The sequence below is a fragment of the Pomacea canaliculata genome, linkage group LG6 (genome assembly GCF_003073045.1).
Source record: "Pomacea canaliculata isolate SZHN2017 linkage group LG6, ASM307304v1, whole genome shotgun sequence".
Lineage (NCBI taxonomy): Eukaryota > Metazoa > Mollusca > Gastropoda > Architaenioglossa > Ampullariidae > Pomacea > Pomacea canaliculata.
This window is the reverse complement of record NC_037595.1, coordinates 23,571,798-23,591,456: the sequence shown is the minus strand read 5'-3', so window position 1 is coordinate 23,591,456 and position 19,659 is coordinate 23,571,798. Positions and strand designations below refer to the sequence as shown.

At 43.4% G+C, this 19,659-nt stretch overlaps 1 protein-coding gene across 2 annotated transcripts in view; it reads left to right on the top strand.

Annotated features, from left to right (window-relative positions):
- Positions 1-19,659, top strand: part of LOC112565780 (four-jointed box protein 1-like) — a 50,311-nt gene that overhangs the window by 12,229 nt on the left and 18,423 nt on the right. The window contains exon 2 of one of the 2 annotated variants that reach the window (XM_025241538.1): positions 288-349. The gene's annotated coding sequence lies outside the window, so the exon portion shown is untranslated. Of the gene's footprint in view, positions 1-287; positions 355-19,659 lie in introns of both variants that reach the window. The other variant, XM_025241536.1, reaches the window with a different exon arrangement.

Sequence of the window (19,659 nt, the reverse complement as noted above, 5' to 3'; positions counted from 1 at the left end):
TTGTTATGTATTCATACACGGGAGGGATTAAGATGAAATAATAAAATTTGTAGAGGATATTTTCCTGTGTAGAGGCGTCCTCATCACTCTGTACTCAACAAACAGACAGTTGGCCGTATAACAGCTTCAGGAAGAGGACGAATGTAGACGTTTCAACGATTTATCACTCGGAAGGAGATGAGTGGTGGGATTTGATAAAATTCGGGGGAGTTAGTGTCACATTTTAAACTGTGAGGCCAATCATTAAAAAGAAGTTTAATAAATCCTTAATCCTCTTTTACTTTCAGATTCTAAGTGTCGACTTTCATGGGTCTAGCTACCTGTCAGTGGATTTGCCTACTTCTAGAAGGTGAGGTGAGTCTTCAGACTATCACTAAACACTTTTTAACCCTTTTTTCCCCTGTCTAATCCTGTCATGAACATGCTTAAAAGGATTGCAAAGGCAAAATAAAACTGCTTAGAATGTCGTAAAGAGTGGGATTAATTTGAATCTCGTCTATTTTCGTCTGTTTATGTGGAAAAATGTTTCGTAGAATGCTGTGTTTAATAAGAGAAATCACACGGGACTCTTTAGTTTGCTTCGACGAAGTCTCGTTTTCCGTCACGTGACCTTATGACCTATGACCAAGACCAGCACCATTTTGGCCAAAGGTAGAGAATGTCGCGCAGTTTGTAATGTTCGTCAAGCTTTAGAGGATCTGGGAGGGTGACACGACAGTGATGGTTATCATCTCATGGTCAGTACCGAATTATTTTGTCGTTTATACTGTGCTGGGGCTAACTAAAATCACCTGGAATTTCAAACACCTGCTTCTCTGTGGTTGTTGCGCAATCAAGTAGGAGGATGTCGCACTCGGTGACTTGGCATCAATTCTCAACGGTCTTGTCTCTTGTCTTGTCTTCGTCTCAATCTATTTCTCATTTTTGCTTTTTTCATCAGTCTGCTCCAGCATCGTCCTCGCTCTCTTTCGGTGTGTGCATCTTTATCCTAATCTCTGTGTGTGTGTTGTTTTTTTTTTTTGTTTTGGTGTTTTGTTTTGGTCTGATGTTGAAAGACTTCCAAAACAACTGGAGGAAAACGTGGAAACAAACTTCTTTTATCACATTACCAAACGACTGGTTGCTAACATAACTTGTTCACAACGCGCTGAGTTCACCACTACACCCAAAATAAAAATAAAAATAAAAAAATCTTGTGAATTGCTTACGCACGTGCGATTTTTCTAAAGTAGGAGACAAGCAGTGTTTTTCAGTATTTGCTGCTGAGCAGTTACTGAGCAATTATCAATCACTTACAGAGCACTTTGAGATAAATTGCTAAGCAATTACTGAGCAATTGCTAATCACTTAAAGAACACTTATTAAGCAATTACTGACCTGCACTATCGCTGTTCACCACGTGACCTTTCCATTAACGTTGCCCTTTACGCAGTCTGCGCGGGTCAGGGGTCAGCAAGGGTCATGAGTGCCCAAGCCACTGATACAGCACCCAGCCAGACCGTCATTGTCTGAGATCACAACCACGTGATGTCTGGGGGATGCATGGAAAGGGGAACATGAAGGAACAATAGCCGAGACAGAGGAGGGTGAGGCTGGTGTCAGTGGAGTGTGGAGAAGGTCTGGAGACAGGACTGTGTGTGTGTTGGGGGTGATTTATGATGGACTTTAAAGGTGACTGAAGCACCTATCAGATAGGTACAAGTGGAGGGCTTTTGCAGGTTGTTGGATTGTCTTGCTGAAAACGGATCTAGGGACTGGAGGGCTCGGTATCACATGGCAAAGGAGCTGGTTATTGTTGGGTCCTGACATTCGGTCTCCAGCACAACAACCATGACGCCGGCTTGTGGAGGGTTTGTAGAGGTAGAGGTAGAGGTAGAGGTAGAGGGAATTCTTCCATAGGCTACGCACCACTGCGTCCGAAGCATATTTCAAGTCCTTACTGCCGAAAAACTGGTCGCAGCTGTCATTGTTGATGAAAAGGATGATCTCGACGATGACAGCGATGATGATTTTTCCTTCTCTTCACCTCGAGCTCTCTCTTTCCTGTCCCCAAACCCCCAAACACTACAATACCCTATATAACCGCTAAACTTGGTTATCCTAAACTAAAGGTATGTAAATGCATGTCCTTGTAAGCAATAACAATAACCAAAGAAATTAGGATAAGATAGTTTAGTAGCATGTTTCACCAAATAGAAATAGTCCCTCCTCCTCCACCTCTTCTCTTTGCTTTAGAATATTGCCAGTAGACAGGAGAATAAGGATGTCGAGAAGGATTTTGGGAGAGGCCGGGTGGTGCTTCACAAGGGTCCTCCACCCAATGCGCTGCAGTCTGTATGCTAAATGTCACAACATAGTTTTCCTAAGAAGCGAAAAGCGGGTTTCTTTTTTTATATTTTTTTACTACCTGTAATGGAGACGAGACGGCCCGTATTTTCATCTACTCTACTTAGAGGTTGTCAGGAGACAACGAGATTAAGCTTAACGAGTGGCGACACCAGGCGGCCCTCAGTCTGCCCGCTGTCGGCTGGTGGCCAGAGGACAAGTCTGTGGGGTGGAGAGTCCTGTTGCACGAGCTGGGCGAGATTGCTTGAGATTGCACGAGATTGCAGAGCGATGCGAAGGTGTATTGTTACAGCTTGCTCTGCGCAGTTTATTACAGAAGACATTACGGACGGCTGCAGCTGATGGTAGGTGAGGGGTATGGAGGTAGGAGGCAAGCAAGAGAATGATGAACAGCGATGGAGAAAGAGAAAAGAGCAATGATGAGGGAGAGATAGAGATAGAAGAACAATAAGGAGAGAGATGAACAGTCATCAAGCGAGAGAGAGAAGCAATGATGAGAGAGAGAAACTGTGATCACGGGGGAGATAGAGACGGGAGTAATCAATAAAGGAAAGAGAGATAGGGAGAGATAAACAGTGAAAGAGAGAAGGAACGTCAGATAAATGGAGACCAACAAAGTGTCCTTGTCCTGATAGGTTCTAACCCTCAAATCTCACCTCAACTGAAGACTCTAACACCCAACAATGCTTCCTTGGTGTTAATCTCCCTCAACATTCCACAAATTAAAGGCTGCCTTGTTCACCGCGACTTTTGTTAGTTGTGGAAACTCTCGTAAAGACCATTAAAATTTCAGTAGACCCCAAGTTGATGTTTACAGATTACCTGGGGGTGGAGTGGGAAGTAACACCCCAAAGTGCACCAGAAAATCAAAAAGCAACTAACGTCCGCCTCGCTGTCACCAGAACCTTCCGCACCCATGCACCCGGGTTGTAGGCTTTTGTCGTTTGTCGTTCGGTCGGGGAGAAATTCAAGAGGGGAGGCGAGAACGTGGCAGCGGCGATCGTTACCCGGAGTCTACCACGCACACCGCGGCCCCTCCCCTGTTCCTCCCTTCCTTTTGTCACAAGCCTACCCGTGGTCAACCCCGTCAAGCGTGCAAAATCACCCTTCTCAGGTCAGGGGGAGAGAAGGAGTGACGACGCTTGAGTTAAGGTTCTTAGCTTCTTCATCTTGGCCGCGCAACTTCTCCGCGAGGTTCGGCAAAAAAACAAAAAAAACAAAAAAAAAAAAACCAAAAAAACAAAACAAAACAAAACAAAAACCGATGTCTGGTGCCAGGTCTGCGTTTCGCCACAAACCATTTTCGCACTCTGAAGTCATTGCAACCCACAGAACGGAGAAGGGAACAGATTCGAAGTTTAAGGACTCCGTCGTCTGCAATTGCTGCGCGGACGGAATAAAACCGCCATTTTGAGTGCATTTAGCAGCGGGCATGGCACGAGCTGCATTGTTGGTGGCTGGGCAAGCCTGCACAAACCGATCTCCCGCCACGAATTCGGAGCTTTATTGCTTGTTTTACTGACTCCAGACGACGCCGAGGCTTTGAGCTGCAGGAAATGTCCTGAGGACCGACTTCAGCTGCCGTTAAACGTCTCCCGCAAGCCACGTGATCTGAGGAGCACAAATTCTTCATCTCACCGACTGCACGCGCAGGTGTCTAAAATATTTACAGGTGTGATGTGTGATGGAGGTGGGTGGCTGGAGAAAGTTGTTGTTGATGTGTTTTTCGGGGGCACCCGAGTCACAAGTCAGAGTAGTTAACATTTGGCGAAGGTTTGACCAAGTTTGCCAGAGCTGCTTGAAGATGACTGGAAGCCAGTAGTTTGGGGGCAATTGTTTTGGATGTTGAAATTGGTGAACTTACTAAGTTTAAACTATAGTTTGCCAGTATATTGCTAATGTATTTGCCGGTCCATTGCTTGCACATTTTCCGATTCGTTGTTAATACATTGCCCAAAAATGTAAAATGGAGTTTTGAACCTCCTGTTCTACTTTTTTTTTTATTGTATTTTGTATTATATTGTATAATGAAATATGTTCTGAATACTTCCAGAAGACTATGAATAAACATTTTCTTTTTTTCAGACTTTTTATTTTTACTTTTCTGGCACTTAGCAACCTTAACCAACCAGAAAAGCGAGAATTCCCGAAAAACAAAGATCGAGATTGTGTGTGGTTTGTTTGGCTAAAGATAAATGTTAAAATAAAAAAAAATTCACAATTGTTTTAAATTATTTAAGTTTGAGAGAATGTATTTCACAGCCTTTACCTAAAACCAGCAATAAAAGATCGCATGGCGGTTTTTATGGAGGAAACGAGGGGAGGGCGGACTGAACATACCTCATTGTCACTGCGGGTTTAAAAGGCTCGTTGTTCAGTCCCGCCCCCCATAGTCTGTTTAATGTGTATTAATGGCCGTGTAGAACACGGGAACAGGGGTGTTAAATTTTGCTAAATTATTATGCACGGTCACTGGGTTAAATACAGAAGACCTTACGCCAGTAAATACTTCTGTCTGTCTGATAGACTGTCTGGGAGAGTTTATGCATCCTGTTGTTTGTGATGATTGTCTTTGTATGAACTGCACCTGCTTTTAATTGTCTTTTTGATTATTTACACTGAAGACAGATGATTACCAGCTTCCATGAATTAATCATTGTAGTTGAGAAGTTGGTGACAACGACTGAAAAATTATTGTGCCTGTTTGTTGCCTACATAACGAGCAATACATATAACAAACGAGGAGAGTAATACAAGAATATGGGAAATTTGCAAAGAAAGAAATGAATGAGGGAATGAAGAAAGAACAGAAGCCAGAAACAGTTTGCTCCCCCTTATCACGTATTATGTAACATACACCAGGTGTCAGTAGATACATACGTCGGTGGTTTGCGTGTCAACTCGCATTTTTTTTCCCCCCTTCAAGATCGTTAAGCCATCTTTTATTTCTTCTTTTCACGCGCACGGGGCAGTTCTTTATGCGATGATTGATGCACGCGTGAAAACCATTTTCGGTTTCCTGCACACGCAAGACAGGCTGTATAAGCTCGGTGTCATCAGCGGGAAACGGTACACTACCCACCGGTGACGCGCCTTTTGAAGGTGCACCTGATCCCTCCGCAGACAGGTGAGACAGGTGAGGCTAGGTGAGCATTGTATAACACGTCTAGTCTCCACCAGTTCTCACGAATGGTTGCTATGGGTCACTGCCTTGGCCTTGGGTTTCAGTCCGTCTCAGTCCGTTTCTGCTACTCACGAACACCTGCGTTTGATAAAAAGAGCCGGCGGGTCTATGGAATACCACTTCTGTCAGAAATCTCGGTATGCTAGTCTTGCAGGCAGCAATGGAATCTTCTGGGGGAGACATAATAACCTTTTGGATTTGGTAGACTTTCCTCTCCTTGTTTTGGTTTCTGTCCCACCCAACCCTCGTCCTGTCGCGTGGCCATGTCGTCTTTGCCAACCAGTCTACTTACATTCAAACAGTTGAAGTATTTTTTCACCCCGGGGGAAGAAAGGGGTGTGGGGAGCGTGTCACCGTTGTGGGGAGGGACTGGCGTCCAATGGTCTTCTCCCCTTGTCCACTCGGGTCTTTTTCTCTTCTACCTCCCGACACACACACCCCCTTGTCTACGGGACCGCGCACGTGCCAGCCACAAGTGGAACAACTCATTAGGATACAACTTGTCCGCGCCATTGCCCTCCGATTTTTTTCCAAGACAACCTGGCGCCCTCCCGCGGTGGTTCGGACGCTTGTCCTTCTGAGCTGTCCTGCGGCGTAGCTAAATCGCTTTCGCTGTCCTCCCACACCTCCGTCTCGGAACAAAGTGCTGCCTCCTGGCGGGAATCCCCGCAGGTGACGTAAGCACTGGCTGGCCAAGAAGTCCGACGACGGACGCAGGAAAATGGAAGGCAAATTACTCCAGTAGGTGGCGCCGCTTCTTGTTTAATATTCTGCTGGGACAGGAAGCTCTGCTAGTGAGGCTAATGTGCTCGGCGTATCCTGAACAGAATAATTGGGAGCTCAGCTGATAGATAGGACACGTGGTGTCCCTGAAGCTTGAGGCCTTGTGGTGGGTCTTTATGCCGGTGTTTGTGACGAATGGCGATTATGGCCCTTGAACGTTGCCCGGCTGTAACACGTGGGCCTACCTCCCGGACAGGATAATTGTCTGTCTGAAGGGCATGTTTGGGTTTGAGGCGAGCAGGGTCCGTTAAACAGGGCTATTGTTGCGGGCCAGCATAGCGAACTGAGTGGTTGGTCCCAAATGTCGACAATTAGTTAGGGTTAGGGATTAAGTTTAATTTGAACGAACACGCGTCCTTACGACGAGATTTGGGTTTTTAAATCATTATTATTATCATAATAATTTTTTTTTTTGCATTGCGATAATTTTTCTTAAAAATGAATAGGAGCTTACATTTGTTTAAAGTGTATTTTTTTTAGAAAGTTATCACAAATGCCTCAAGGTAATATCTTCAGTATGTATTCTAGTCACCCAAGGACGTAAACACGCTCGGTCCCCACTCATCTTCAGGTGTCCTTGATAAATCAGGTGTCAGTCAGTGATCACCTTTTTCACCTGAAGTCTATGGATGGAGACCTCGCGACTGGAAACCCACTACTCACCAATCAGTGACTAGCACCTCATTTATTAAGGGAGTCAATGAGAGATGGGGGTGGGGTGGGAAAAGAAATTGTTCGACTTCATAAAAAATAGTTCTGTTGTTTATTTTGTAATTCTCGCTTCCGTGATTCACTTCAGAGCCAGGACAGTTCCATTACACATTAGTGGACCTATACCGGAGAGATACAGTTTTCAAAAAACTACTGTTTATTTATTTGTTTCCCAAGTCTTGCCCGTCCCGTCGGCAAATGCTTAAAATAAATTTCTTTGTCAGAGAAGACTTCAAAGCTGTTTATTTATTTATTTATTTTTTTTATTTCTCACGCTCTTCTAATTTCTTCAGCACATGCCTCAACTTTCCAATCGCTCATAGTCCGCCTACCCCTAGGGCTAACTTCTTTGGTCGCCAGGCAGAGCAACTCGTGAGTGAGATTCCGTCAGGTCTTAGCGTGCTCTCCCCTTAAACCCCTGTCTTTGTGGAGCGTCTCTATCCACACACCGCGCTGTGCCCGGTCACACACAAGAGACACTTTCAAGTCCCTCCAGCTGCCTGACCTCCCTTGATCTTTGAAGCCGGCTGGAAGGTGTCGCGGAGGAGAGGCCAAAACGCAGGGCGCCCTCTAGCGGTTGAGAGACTCACGGGGGGAGCGAGGGCGGAAGACACGCGGTCTCGTTGTAGCGGAACTGGGGATAACAAGGGATTATGTCCACCTCCCTCTGTCTCTCTTTTTCCACTTTTTAACTAACTTCAGCGAGTTAACCCTCCGACTCCCAGCTCCTAACTGGCTTCAAGCTGTGTCTGTGTGCTGGCAGGCTTGCTGGGGTGACCTGGGTCACAGACCATCGCAGAGACGATGACAGGCGAGCAAACAAACAAACAAAGAAACAAACAAACAAAATCACAGGAGAACAGTTTGTAGAGTTTATGTGATCATTCCTCTCATTTTTTTCGGGTAACTTTCAATAAGTTATAGATGAACGTAAATATAAAGTTTATAAATTAAACGGTAAATAGTTATACATGCTATATCCCCCAAACCAGCTCAAACTGCTGCAAACACGCACACAATCATGGTGGAGGAAACCGGAGTACCAGGTGAAAGCCATCAATGGTCATCTTAGTAAACAAGTATCGCATTCAGAGGTATGTCGGAGCAGAGATACGAACTCTCGACATCGGATTTTCACTGTTGATGATGCCATATTATAAAACTAAACAAACATAAAACTGATGTTTCCAGCAGGTAAATTCTTTTCAGACAGAATAAATTGGTTAGCGTGTACTCAGTGATGTTAGTGTGTGGATCCCTCGATCCAGAGAGACCTTTGCGCTTATTTATTTACTTATTATCCTTCGGGTGTGCCGACAGATATTCTTATTAGTTGGAGATGCTCTTGTATGTTTTGGAGGTCGGTTTGTTTTGCAGGAAATTTGACAGAGCATGCCAAAAAAAAAAAAAAAAATCCCTCATCGTGTACTTTGTTCCCCGCCGACGCACCTGGCTGTTTATAATTTTCTTTGAAGCAGTGCAAAATTTGTCAGAAAGGTTTTTCATAACGTAGTGCGCAGTGCGATGTGCAGTGGCGAGGATACGGCCACCCACAGAAAAACGCAGCTTGTTCCCCCCTGCAGCGGGGGGGAACTGGGGAACTTCACATCTTTGAAATCTGTCAGCAAGGGGTTGCGTAAATATTCCTTGATCTTTCGTCCAGATCCTGTTTCACGCCGAGATGAAGTAGAGAATTACCCCAAGTCGGGGGCAAACCGACGTCCAACGGGGTACCGAGGAGCGGGAATTGCGCACCCTTTGCTAAAGTATTCCTCCGCCGACCGTGTGTGCTAAGACCATACCAGATTCTTGGCTTGTGATTAGGCCTGCACGAGTTAGATACGCATTTTGAACTTGAGCGGAAAAAATGGCAGGCGGCGAGGGCGATGTTGATCGTTAGGCCCGAAGATAATTGTACACGGCTGGGATGCTCCTCTTAGGCAGCCATTTTCGCCAAGGTTCCTGTGTGGCGAAAAAAAATGTTAATGGTTGCATCGTCTTTGTTTTAATGAGAAGTCCGGGCGTGAATGTGCTTTTGAGTGAGTGAGTAAGTAAACAAAAGAGAAAGAGAGAGGGAGGGCTAAAAACACATGACAAAGACAGGAGTCTGTGTTAAAGATGTCGAAGGAATCTTTATAATGTTCAACTGTTGCATTGCGGAACTCTACAAAACTTACTTGGAAAGAATGTATTAATATTTTTCCGGTAAGTGAAATTTTCTGTTTAAGCATTTACATACTTCTGTCGCTCTTTCGGTTACATAGCTACACTGGGTATGCAATTTGCTTTCTGCTCTTTTTGAAATACAGACCTGGCAATTAAAATATCTTCTTTTATCGCTTTTTGGAACGCCCCTTCGTATTTATTTAGATAACACGAAAAACTCCGACGGAGTTTGTAATATGTTTATTACCGTTAAAAAGTGAAAAATATCCCAAGCAGGTTGACACAAAAAAAAACAACAAAAAACAAACAAAACAAAACAAAAAACAAATAAAAAAAAAACAAACAAAAAAACTAACAAAACAAAAACAAAAATAAAAAAACTAGGTGCATACAAAACATGGAACTATTTCCTACCTTTGCCAAACAATCGCATGGAGCTTATTATTTTTAAAGTCGCAAATGTCTGATTTTCTTTCCCGTCATCTAATCCATTTCGCATCCCACCCACTCACCCATCTCCGCCCCAGCTATGTACTTCCGCGACTTTCATTCTGCGTTTGCTTTTTTCTTGGAAAGTAGTCCGTCTGCCAGACAGCGGCGTGCTGTGAGATGTCGGCTTGCGCGTTACATCCTCCGCGGAAGAATCAACAACATAATAGTTCCCGACAATAAACACAGGCAGCATGGTGATGTCATTGGAAAGAACCTTGGTTCCTACTGAGTCGTTTCACATTCATTTATATATACATGTACATAAAATCTTGATGACCTACCTCCGCCATTACCTTAAAACGCAGCGGAGCACGTGGAGGAGCCGGTTTCAATTGATGACATCGAGGGGGGCAATGTATATTATTCAGAGTTTATTATTAAGAGTAGCTTTCATAGTTCAAGGCAAGAGATTAAAAAAAAACTAAACATAAGCAGGATTTGTGTCATAAAAACCTGAACAATGAAAACTACTGCATCGCTTTCGCGACAAAGTTAGATGCGCTTCATGTATTCGTACTATCAGATGGAAAGAAATAAAACCGACTTATAATAGCATCCAGTAGAGCAGGGCATCACAGGCAAGCCACATTTCTACTCATAAAGCAACCAATTATCTCAGACCACAAACCTTTCTACTCACGAGGCAGTTATGTATCTGGGACCAGAAGGCAGCGATTAGCTTAAACCAGAAATATTTCTGATAAGAAAATAACTATTATCTCAGATCAGAAAAGTTTCTAATCAGAAAGTAGGCGCTAAGCTTATGTTTTAAAAATATCCTCTTTGAGGCCAGACCCAAGCACAGATAAGATCACCGAAACCGTGAAAAAAAAACCCCAACAACAACAAACAAACAAACAAAACAAAATAAAAAAACACAACAAGCAACAAAATAGAAAAACACAACAAACAACAAAATAGAAAAACACAACAAGCAACAAAATAGAAAAACACAACAAACAACAAAAAACAAAAACACAAAAAAGAAAACAAAAACAAAAACAAAAAAAACGAAATGCTGAAGGACCGTGAGATGGAGAAAATCGAAAACATTCCGACTCTCGCTTACGACCGTCACCATTCATTTGTTTTCTTCCATGATCGTCTCAGCCATTAACCCCACCCCTCTCCCTCTTCCAATTTTTCAAAAATAATTTCTGAGGCCCGAGGTCGGCAGGGTTTAGCGCTGAGTAGAGCGTGTGACTGATATTGTCCGCCCTTCAAACGGCTTGACAACACCCCGATCATGTTTTGCAATTTAGCGGTGGGTGGTAGGTCAAACAGCCAAGGTTCTAACTTACCCGTTTGAATAGCTTTTTCTGTGCAGCACCCACAGAAGCTTTTTATGGCATGGATCGTGGCGTGGGCTTGCCAGCATCGGTTTCTTTCAATTTTTTTTTTCTCACCACCCCGAATGCCTTCCCTTAATTGCTGGGTGTGTTTAGGAGTCGTCTTCAGGTAACGTGACACATATCACCTGAATGTTGTGACTGTGTGGTGCCACCTTTAGGCTATATTTCTTAGTGAGAGACCAATAAATAAATGTAAAAATGTAAAGAGGTACCATAGCCTCGTGGCCTGTGAACAGTGAACATACGGGCATCACTGTGTCCAGTTGGTGGTACGAAGCTCAGTCGTCTCCATTCGCCATAGAGTTTCATTGAAAAATCAGGTATTCACTTCTTCTGGGAATTTGCTGTGGGATGGGCGATTTTTCCAGATGCAGGCTCGAACATAACAGAAGTTTTCTGTTTTACAATCCAGAACTCACTAACCACCCATCTAAACAACTAACCAACCCAGTAACTATCAAACCACCTAACCAGACAACTTATCAACCAGCCTAACCTACCAACTAAAGCAACATTTTAATATCATAAACCAATGCATATGCTTATCACTTTGGTCATCTTCATATCGCGGAAACATCGACTAGACCAAATCTCACCTGCACTAATCAGGCAACGACAATACGTCCCCATGGAAACCAGGACCAGTTGGAGGCGAGAATCGAACGCTGCTGCGGAAATTGGGAGAAAAGGAGGGAGTGAAAAGGTGGGGTTGGACACAGCCTAGTCGACCTCAGAAGCAGGCATCAGGTGACTAGAGATGTCGGCCTGTGTGGCAGGGAATGGAGGTGAGGGGTAGGAGCTTCGAGTCACAGGTAGGCACCGGGACGTCCCTTTCATGCAGTGAGTACCCTCCCATGAGAATGCAAACATTGGCGGATCCCCTGCCTGTGTCGTTGAAATGTGGCGACTGCCCACCCGAAGAATGGATCACGAAGATGTTATTGTAAGACAGGGCAATGAAGGCTTTCGAGGCTGTTACAGTTTCAAAAAGGGTATTTGCCGGACTTGTTTAAAGCCAAACGGCGGACGATGAATTGCAGGGTGGCGGTGAATAGCAAGAGGTGACAGCTTTTCACCACTGATCGTAGGCGAGGGAGAGGTGGCCGACACAGACCGACGTCCAGGTGTTCAAGTTACTCCCAGAACCTTCTCATAATAACAGGGTCTTAAGCAGGGAGAACTGGTACCCTATGTTTTAAACTTTGATAAAGTGCTTATGTCACCTCTGCGACTTCACACCAATTATTTAAACTGTGAAAGGGCCGAAGTTGTAATTTACTTACACGTGTTTATTCATTTGGTGAGTTTTTTGGGGGGAAGAACTTGTTGCTCTGGTCATTGAGATGCAGCTGCAACCTATTTGTAATATTTCGGGTTATGAAGTACATCTTCCTTCTAGCAGGAAGGGGCTATAGAATAATACATTCTTTATCACAAGAGAATGACTATCGAAGCTGTGATATATCTAGCCTGGTGCATGGTATTTTCATCGTTTCCAATGTGGTAATTTTTTTGTTTTTTTTTTTTGTTTTTTGAAAAAGGCATTGAGCCGTGATATAAACTCTCTTGCTGAGGGCCTATAGCGCCAACAATCAACTCCTGCTAAGCAAATAAGCTTCTTTTAAATAGAATAATTTACCATCCTTCCCTCCATAAACGTTATGACTGGAAAACAAAATATACAGACTACACTGATGCAGCGGAAATTCATTTTTTTGGAGGAAGCAATGAACGGGTGGGGGACCTAACCGTGCCCTCCCACTGATGTCGGGTTCACAACGAAATCGCGTCGTTGTGCGAAGTCATCATTTGCGCCATGTAATTGTAGGGTTGTGTGAGGCTGGGAGAGAAAACAGCTCTGGGTGAGGCTCACGACATGCTGGACAGCTGCTAGGCAACATCGCCCAGATGAATGCCTGTGCCCGGCGCCTGTCCGTCAAACATCGGCTGCTGCAGCCAATCTCTGGAAACTTTGCTAAAAGTGAATTGTGAGACGCACGTGAAACATCCACTCGTTGTGTGTGAAACAAGAAAACTCGCTAATACACCGGTTATCCAATATGTGTGTGAAGGGAGGAAGGACTATAATTCGCATGCAAACTAATTATCTCGCATCAGCACCAGAAAGATCGAAGTTCACATGAATACTTTGATTACGATTTTTTTTTTTTTTTGGTTTTGTTTTGTTAAACTTCATGTGAATAAATGTTATTGCTGAGGGGAGCAAGTGAATGAGAAGATTAACAAAGCCACGCGAAAACAAAACGGGATTTGTTCTACTCGTTACTGTGAGCGCTGTGGCAAATGAACCAATCAGAACGCACCAAATGCCAAGTAATGGCGGAAACTAGATAGAGGTCTATTAGGCGTCGACTTTCACTGCACGTGCCGCTCACGTCGGACTCCTCCTCAACGAGGATTTCTTCGTCTTTGCACGTGAGTTAAGGTTTCTAAAAAAAAAAAAGTAAACCAAAAATGTCGCTGCATTTTTAAACGGAAAGAGAAATAACCGTAGACTTATTTTTATCGAGCAATATAAAAAAAATAAAAGGTTAATTTAACTGATCTTTTTGTAATGAATGGGGTCTGGGGCAGTAAGAATCTGTGCAGCAAGAAAAAGTGTTTTTGACTGTAAGACATAAGCACGCCATTCAATTATTCATTCATTGGTTCATTTTTGTTTGTTTACTTCTTTATGAACCTTTCTCTTGTTGACAAGTGGAGTTTGGTACAAAGACTTTTGAGTCAGAACTCAAAACGTTTCTCCATGAACTGCAGAGCTTGACGACCTCAATGGTGATCTTGCCTGAGTAACTGAACGCGATGCTATACAAAATGTCTCTTTACGAACAACCATTGCTCTGCTCAGGGCCAATATACAGTTAAAAAATGAATAACTTAAAAATTTGGCAAGACAGCTGTTTGCTAGCTGATTAAAAAAAAAATTATCCGTTGAACTAGGTTATTCGCAAATAGCGCATTTCTCGTACAGAGACAGGATGTTTTTCTCCCCCTTTTTGTCGTAAATGGAGAAAATTTTAAGGTGGGAAAAAAGAAACCTGAATGATGACACCAGGGTTCCGTGCTTAATCTTGTTTAAAAAACTTTGCTCTTTTTTTTCTGTTCGGAATACATGTGTGTCTCTGCCGCCAGGTGGGTTACCAGCAAACACCATTTCTTTGCTTTGCTAACTAGGCTCAGCTTGCAAATAAATTTATTCTCATTCTTTAATAATAATAATAATAATAATAATAATAATAATAATAATAATAATAATAATAATAATAATAATAATAATAATAATAATAATAATAACAGCATCACCACCACTGTAATGGAGAAAGAATAGAAATACGCCAATTCGTTAATAGCAGTCCTACGCAATTGAGAAGGGTCATGGTGGGTTTAGATGGGCTTGAATACAATAATAAGGCAAGTAATGCCAAGTACTGTCTGTAACTATGACCACAGTGTATTTTCAGCTCGCCATTGTGTCCTGCCAATGTCACGCCGGCCAGTTACGTCATCACAACTCCCTCCTTCTCCTCAGCTCCAACCCCTCCTTCTCTCTTTCCCTTATTCCCTCTGACAACACTCCACACTCCAACACCCTTTCATTCGTTTTCGTTCTCGTAGTGGAGAGGGTGGGCTGCAAGTCCGGCTGTCGTGCAGAACGGATTCAGCAATTGTTGTCAGGACTGTGACATCGGTTGATGTGGGTGGGTTGGGGGATTCATCGACGGACGACAGGAATATTAAAAAAAAAAAAAAAAAAAAAAACCAAACAAACAAAAAAACCTTGCACAGTTCGCTGGCTCGTTGATGCTGGTCTTGTGCCTCAATGAAAGCCACTGACAGAATTCTTTTCCTTGGCTTTTGCTTCAGCGCTCACTCTTTTTTTTTTCTCATGTCGCCACTATGCCGTCGTCGTTGAGGGGTAGAGGGAAGAAATAGCAAAAACGAAAAATAAAAATTCGAAAATCAACCAACCTTGCAACTTAAAAAAAAAGAAAGAGAGAAAATCTGTTCGTTCTTTGAAGCTTGTGGGCTTTGTACTGCGGTCAACGCAAAGCATGCGACAAATTTGGGTCTTTGCCGGTCATCGTTGATAAATGCACATTTGTCTGAGACAAAGACGACAGCCTCGTGTCTGTGTGTGTGTGTGCGCGCGCGAGCGTGTGTGTGTGTGTGGATGTGGGTGTTTCAATACCACATACGTCTCTTCTTTCTTTCATCGCTTTTATTGAAGTTGTGCAGAGTCTGTTCTCGATTTCTTGGAGACAGTTTTCTTTTTCTGCATGTGGCACCTGTTTACAGGCCAGGACTCAGTCACACAACACATGTCGAATTTGTAACACATTCAGATATCAAGTTTAAGAAATTTATATATATATAAATAACGTTTTATACGGCTTACAAGCAGCTTCATAAAACATTTCTAAATATGCTTCTAAAAAACAGTTTAAAAGTTGCGACAGGTGTTGTGCAACTGAGCTGTGGCTGATCTGTCGTGAGATACCCTTAGTTGCTGTAAAGCACCAACTGTTGCCCCTTTTCCCACCCGTCTATTCTCGGTTATGTCTCGCTACTTCTCGTGTATGTCACAATGACCTCAGCCGTGTGACCGTCCATGGGTTGGACACGGGTTGACACTGTTTGACCGCAAGACTGAACTCATTTTCTGATTATTAACTGTTCGTTGAATTAGAATACATACTTCAGAACTCTTTAGTCTGACAACACATGCTTCCTAAAAACATGTAAATAAAAATACCGGTGGAGGACACAGTTCACGAATTATAATCATTATTAACGGCATGGTAGAACATTTCTTCCCCTCCCGCAGAAGCTCGACCTCACGCGCATCCTCTCGTAGGGGAAGCAGGTAGCCTAGTAGTTGGAGCCATGGATTCAAATCCCGTTGGTGTGTGCACTAGTCGGTTCTATACCCGTGTCGCGCAACATACTTTCCCTCTGGTTGATCAAGCGGATGGCTGACTCAGTAGAGGGTTGGGTAAGATGGGTAAGCAGGGTAGAGAAGAAAGTCCCCGCCCTTCCAAAAGTGAGGGTTCTAACAGTTACAAACGTAAGGTCATACGACTATCAAAACAACCTCCTAACCTTTGACCTATCACAAGCATACATGAAGAGAATTGCAGTGCCTTTACGAAATAATACCTTGCGTCTCTTTTTTTTTTTCAAATGACACAGAGAAGGTAGAATCAGACTAGACGGAAAGGGGTGGAGTAAAGTTACTTTGCCCAAACTGTCTTTTGGCAACATCTCGTAATTTCTTGTGAGACGTTAATTTCTGTTCTCACCCAGCACCTCCAAAGCTTTATCCTCCCGGTTCGCACAGCTCCGACAAGAAAGCCTCGTCGCCCCGGAAAAATATTTTGCGAGAGCTCAGCGCTGATTAACCAAAAATCTGCAGCACCCGACGCCTGCAGACTGCGCGCGGCGTGCAGCGGCCGCGGCTTTGATGTGCCGCAGCGACTGGCCGAGGGTCGTGCCAACGGGGAGTGCTTCCGCTGGGTCACCTGGGGCGTGGGGATGCTGGTGTCCTTGTGTGACGGCCTCGGCTGCTGGAGGCTGAGTGGACACAGGCCAGGGAGTGGATTAGCGGCGGGTCCAGCGCCAAGATCGGCCGCCACCGCAGGAGGACATGTGGGGAGTAGAAAGGAAATGTCTGGCCATCCGCACTTGAAATAAAAGGATCTCGCACCTACCTTTCCTTTAACATCTAAAGAACAACCTTTTCATAATAAATCAAAGTGAAGGATAGAAATGAATATTTTTGTAGTAGAACTGAGAGTCAGCGGATGCATCTGTCCTGACGGTAGTCACCTTGACAACACAATAAACTCTTTGTTTAGAGACTATTATTATTTTTATGTCTGTGTGTTTATATTTTTTTCTCTGTAAACCGCTTTGAGTTTAGTTTGATGGTGGGTAAGAGAGCTGTATAGATTCACTACATTTTATTATTAACATCACCTTTATATCGCGCGTCTCCCTAACACTTTATATGCAGCTCGCAACAAAATGCACAAAGAAAGTTTTTTTCCAGGTAGACTTCAAATGCGCATTAACATATGAATACGCAAGCAAGCGCGCACACATACACACAGGAACAAAAGGTTAAGTCGTGTATGTGGGAGGTCTTCCTGTTCACCCGCATGCGACAAAAGGACCCAGAGGTGCAGTCATGTGACCAGTGTTTGACTCCGAGGTGGAACAATTTTACCATTTGACCCCCAGGTCACGCGACATGCGCCGTGTCTGTGTCACAACATTCCTCGTCGTCGTCGTCTCTCTGTGTTCGGCCTGCTTAGTAACAGTCGCCGACCTCGCCGCCATCTAGCCTGCGCGCCACCATCGAGCTCGTGAAAGAAAAAAGAAAAAACCCCAAAAACAAAACAAAATGAAAGAAGAGTGAATGAACGTATAAAACTCCCTTGTAATATTGTCATGTAACAATATCTTTACATCATCTCCATCTTTACATTGTCTACTGTCCTTACATCTCTTCATCCATTGCTTTACTCTTGTACCTCATCTTTTTGTTGTTCAGTGCCTACACCTCACTGTCCACTGGCTGTTATCTTTCATTCATCATTATTGCTCGTGATGCTGCACGTTGTCAGGTCACATTATTAGAAAGGAAAGAAGGAATAGCGAATAAATGAAAGAGAAGAGAAATGGAAAAATGAAAGACATGCAGGAAAGGAAAGAAGTAAAAAAAAAAAAAAAAAAAAAAAAGGGCAAATAGAAAGGTCGAAAAAGATTTTTTTTTTTAAATGAGGAAGAAAGGCAACAAAGAATAAACGAAAGACAGGTAGGCAACATATAGAAAGAAAACATCTGAGGATGTGCGTTCGATGAGTTTCTTTTGTGCGACTCACACGGACAAAATGTTCAAATGATTTTCCCAAGGAACAAGGTGTTCAAAAGTAGATGTTGGGTGGAAGCGCAGACCAGTCCTAAGATATTTTGCAAATGAACCTAAAACACCATTTACACGCATACCCGGGTATTATATTGTATTTTTAATCACAATGTTTTAATACATAATTGCCTAAAATAGATGCCTTCCTTTCTTGACTCAAATACAAAAAAAAATAGCCATTCCAAGAAATGAGTAACATTCATATATATATATGTGTGTATGTGTGTGTTTTCTTGTTATGGTGCTATTGTTGCAGACCCCGATTCAATAATGAACAAAGTAATAACAAAGAAATAAAAACGAATAGCTGTTTGATTTGTTTTCGTCATTACTGTCATCACCAAAGGTGAAGTCTCAAATATTTTTTGTGAACGAGTTCTGTGTGTGGCTCGTAGGTGAATCATTTCTTCCTCCTCGCCTGCTGCTAAACGTCTCGTGAGAACTAATTTGTGTGACCCCATCATACATCATAAAATATATCGACGGAGGTTTATAGACAGGGAGCAGCCCCCATCAATCTCGGGGAAAGCTCAAGGAAAAATAACATGCAAATCCTACCCTCGTGACCTCATCGTTCATGCGACACACCTCCGGCCCATCTTCCCGAGGAGGAACGTGCAGCGTTCGCAGATGTACACAGGTGACGTCAGGCGTCACGTTCCTTGCGTGACCCTCGCAGCTGCAGGGTCACGTTGTCACGTGGGGAGCCATCAGTCATCGTCACAGGCATGTCACGCGCTGTCATCGCTCTCTTGGTGGGTTGAGAGGAAAATCAAAAGACAAGAATGGCGGAGGTGGAAGAGGGACACCGATCCATCGAATTTTTTGACAGATCGAAGCGCCGCGATCCGTCATGGCAGGTGAGAGTGGTCAGCCCTTGTCAGGAGTTCAGTCATGTCTGAGCGAGCTGCCTGTCAAAGAAGTCGCTTAGGTATGAAGGTGTCATTCTGTTTGATGAGGTATTTCTGTGCTGGTTGACATACCTCAGGTAGGTGATGTCCCTCAGCGACAGTACCCGAGGTTTTCCAGATTATGAATACATTCCTTCAACATGCACAAAAGTGAGTCAAAACAAACACGCACCTCCGTCTTACTATCTTCATCTGAAACAATAAATACATAAAATAAAAATTGAGATAATAATTTTTTGCGCATTTTTGAACCCGAGATATTATCCGCACTTGTTGAAAGAAAGAGACATTGGCAACAGCATCGCTATCCAGGTTGAATTTCAGAAAGTATGAGTTTATTTTATTAATTAAGTTAAGCTTTCCGAAAGTTTATAATGCGAGTAAAAAGAAAGACCTAAAGGGTTTATTTCTGTAAGAGTGCTAATCTGATTCCGGACACAATGATGATGACGACGACGACGACTTTGTCCTCATAATCAAAATGTTTTAGTCGTTTGTTCTACGCAAGAAATAAAAGAAGTGGTGTTTACAGTTCAGTAAGTATAATAAAATCTAAGCAGTTATTTTTATATTGTTGCTGGTTTATGGCTCATGAATTATTGATAAGATCCTATATCTTTTCTGCTTCGTGCATTGCGTTCACACGGCGAATGTGAATCACATGCCTTGGAGCCCAGCTCCAGATAAAGATGGCGCTGGCGTGGGAAGGTTGTCTCCCATACTGAGACCTTCAGTGTCTTTCCGTCTTAACTAGAAGCAGTCATT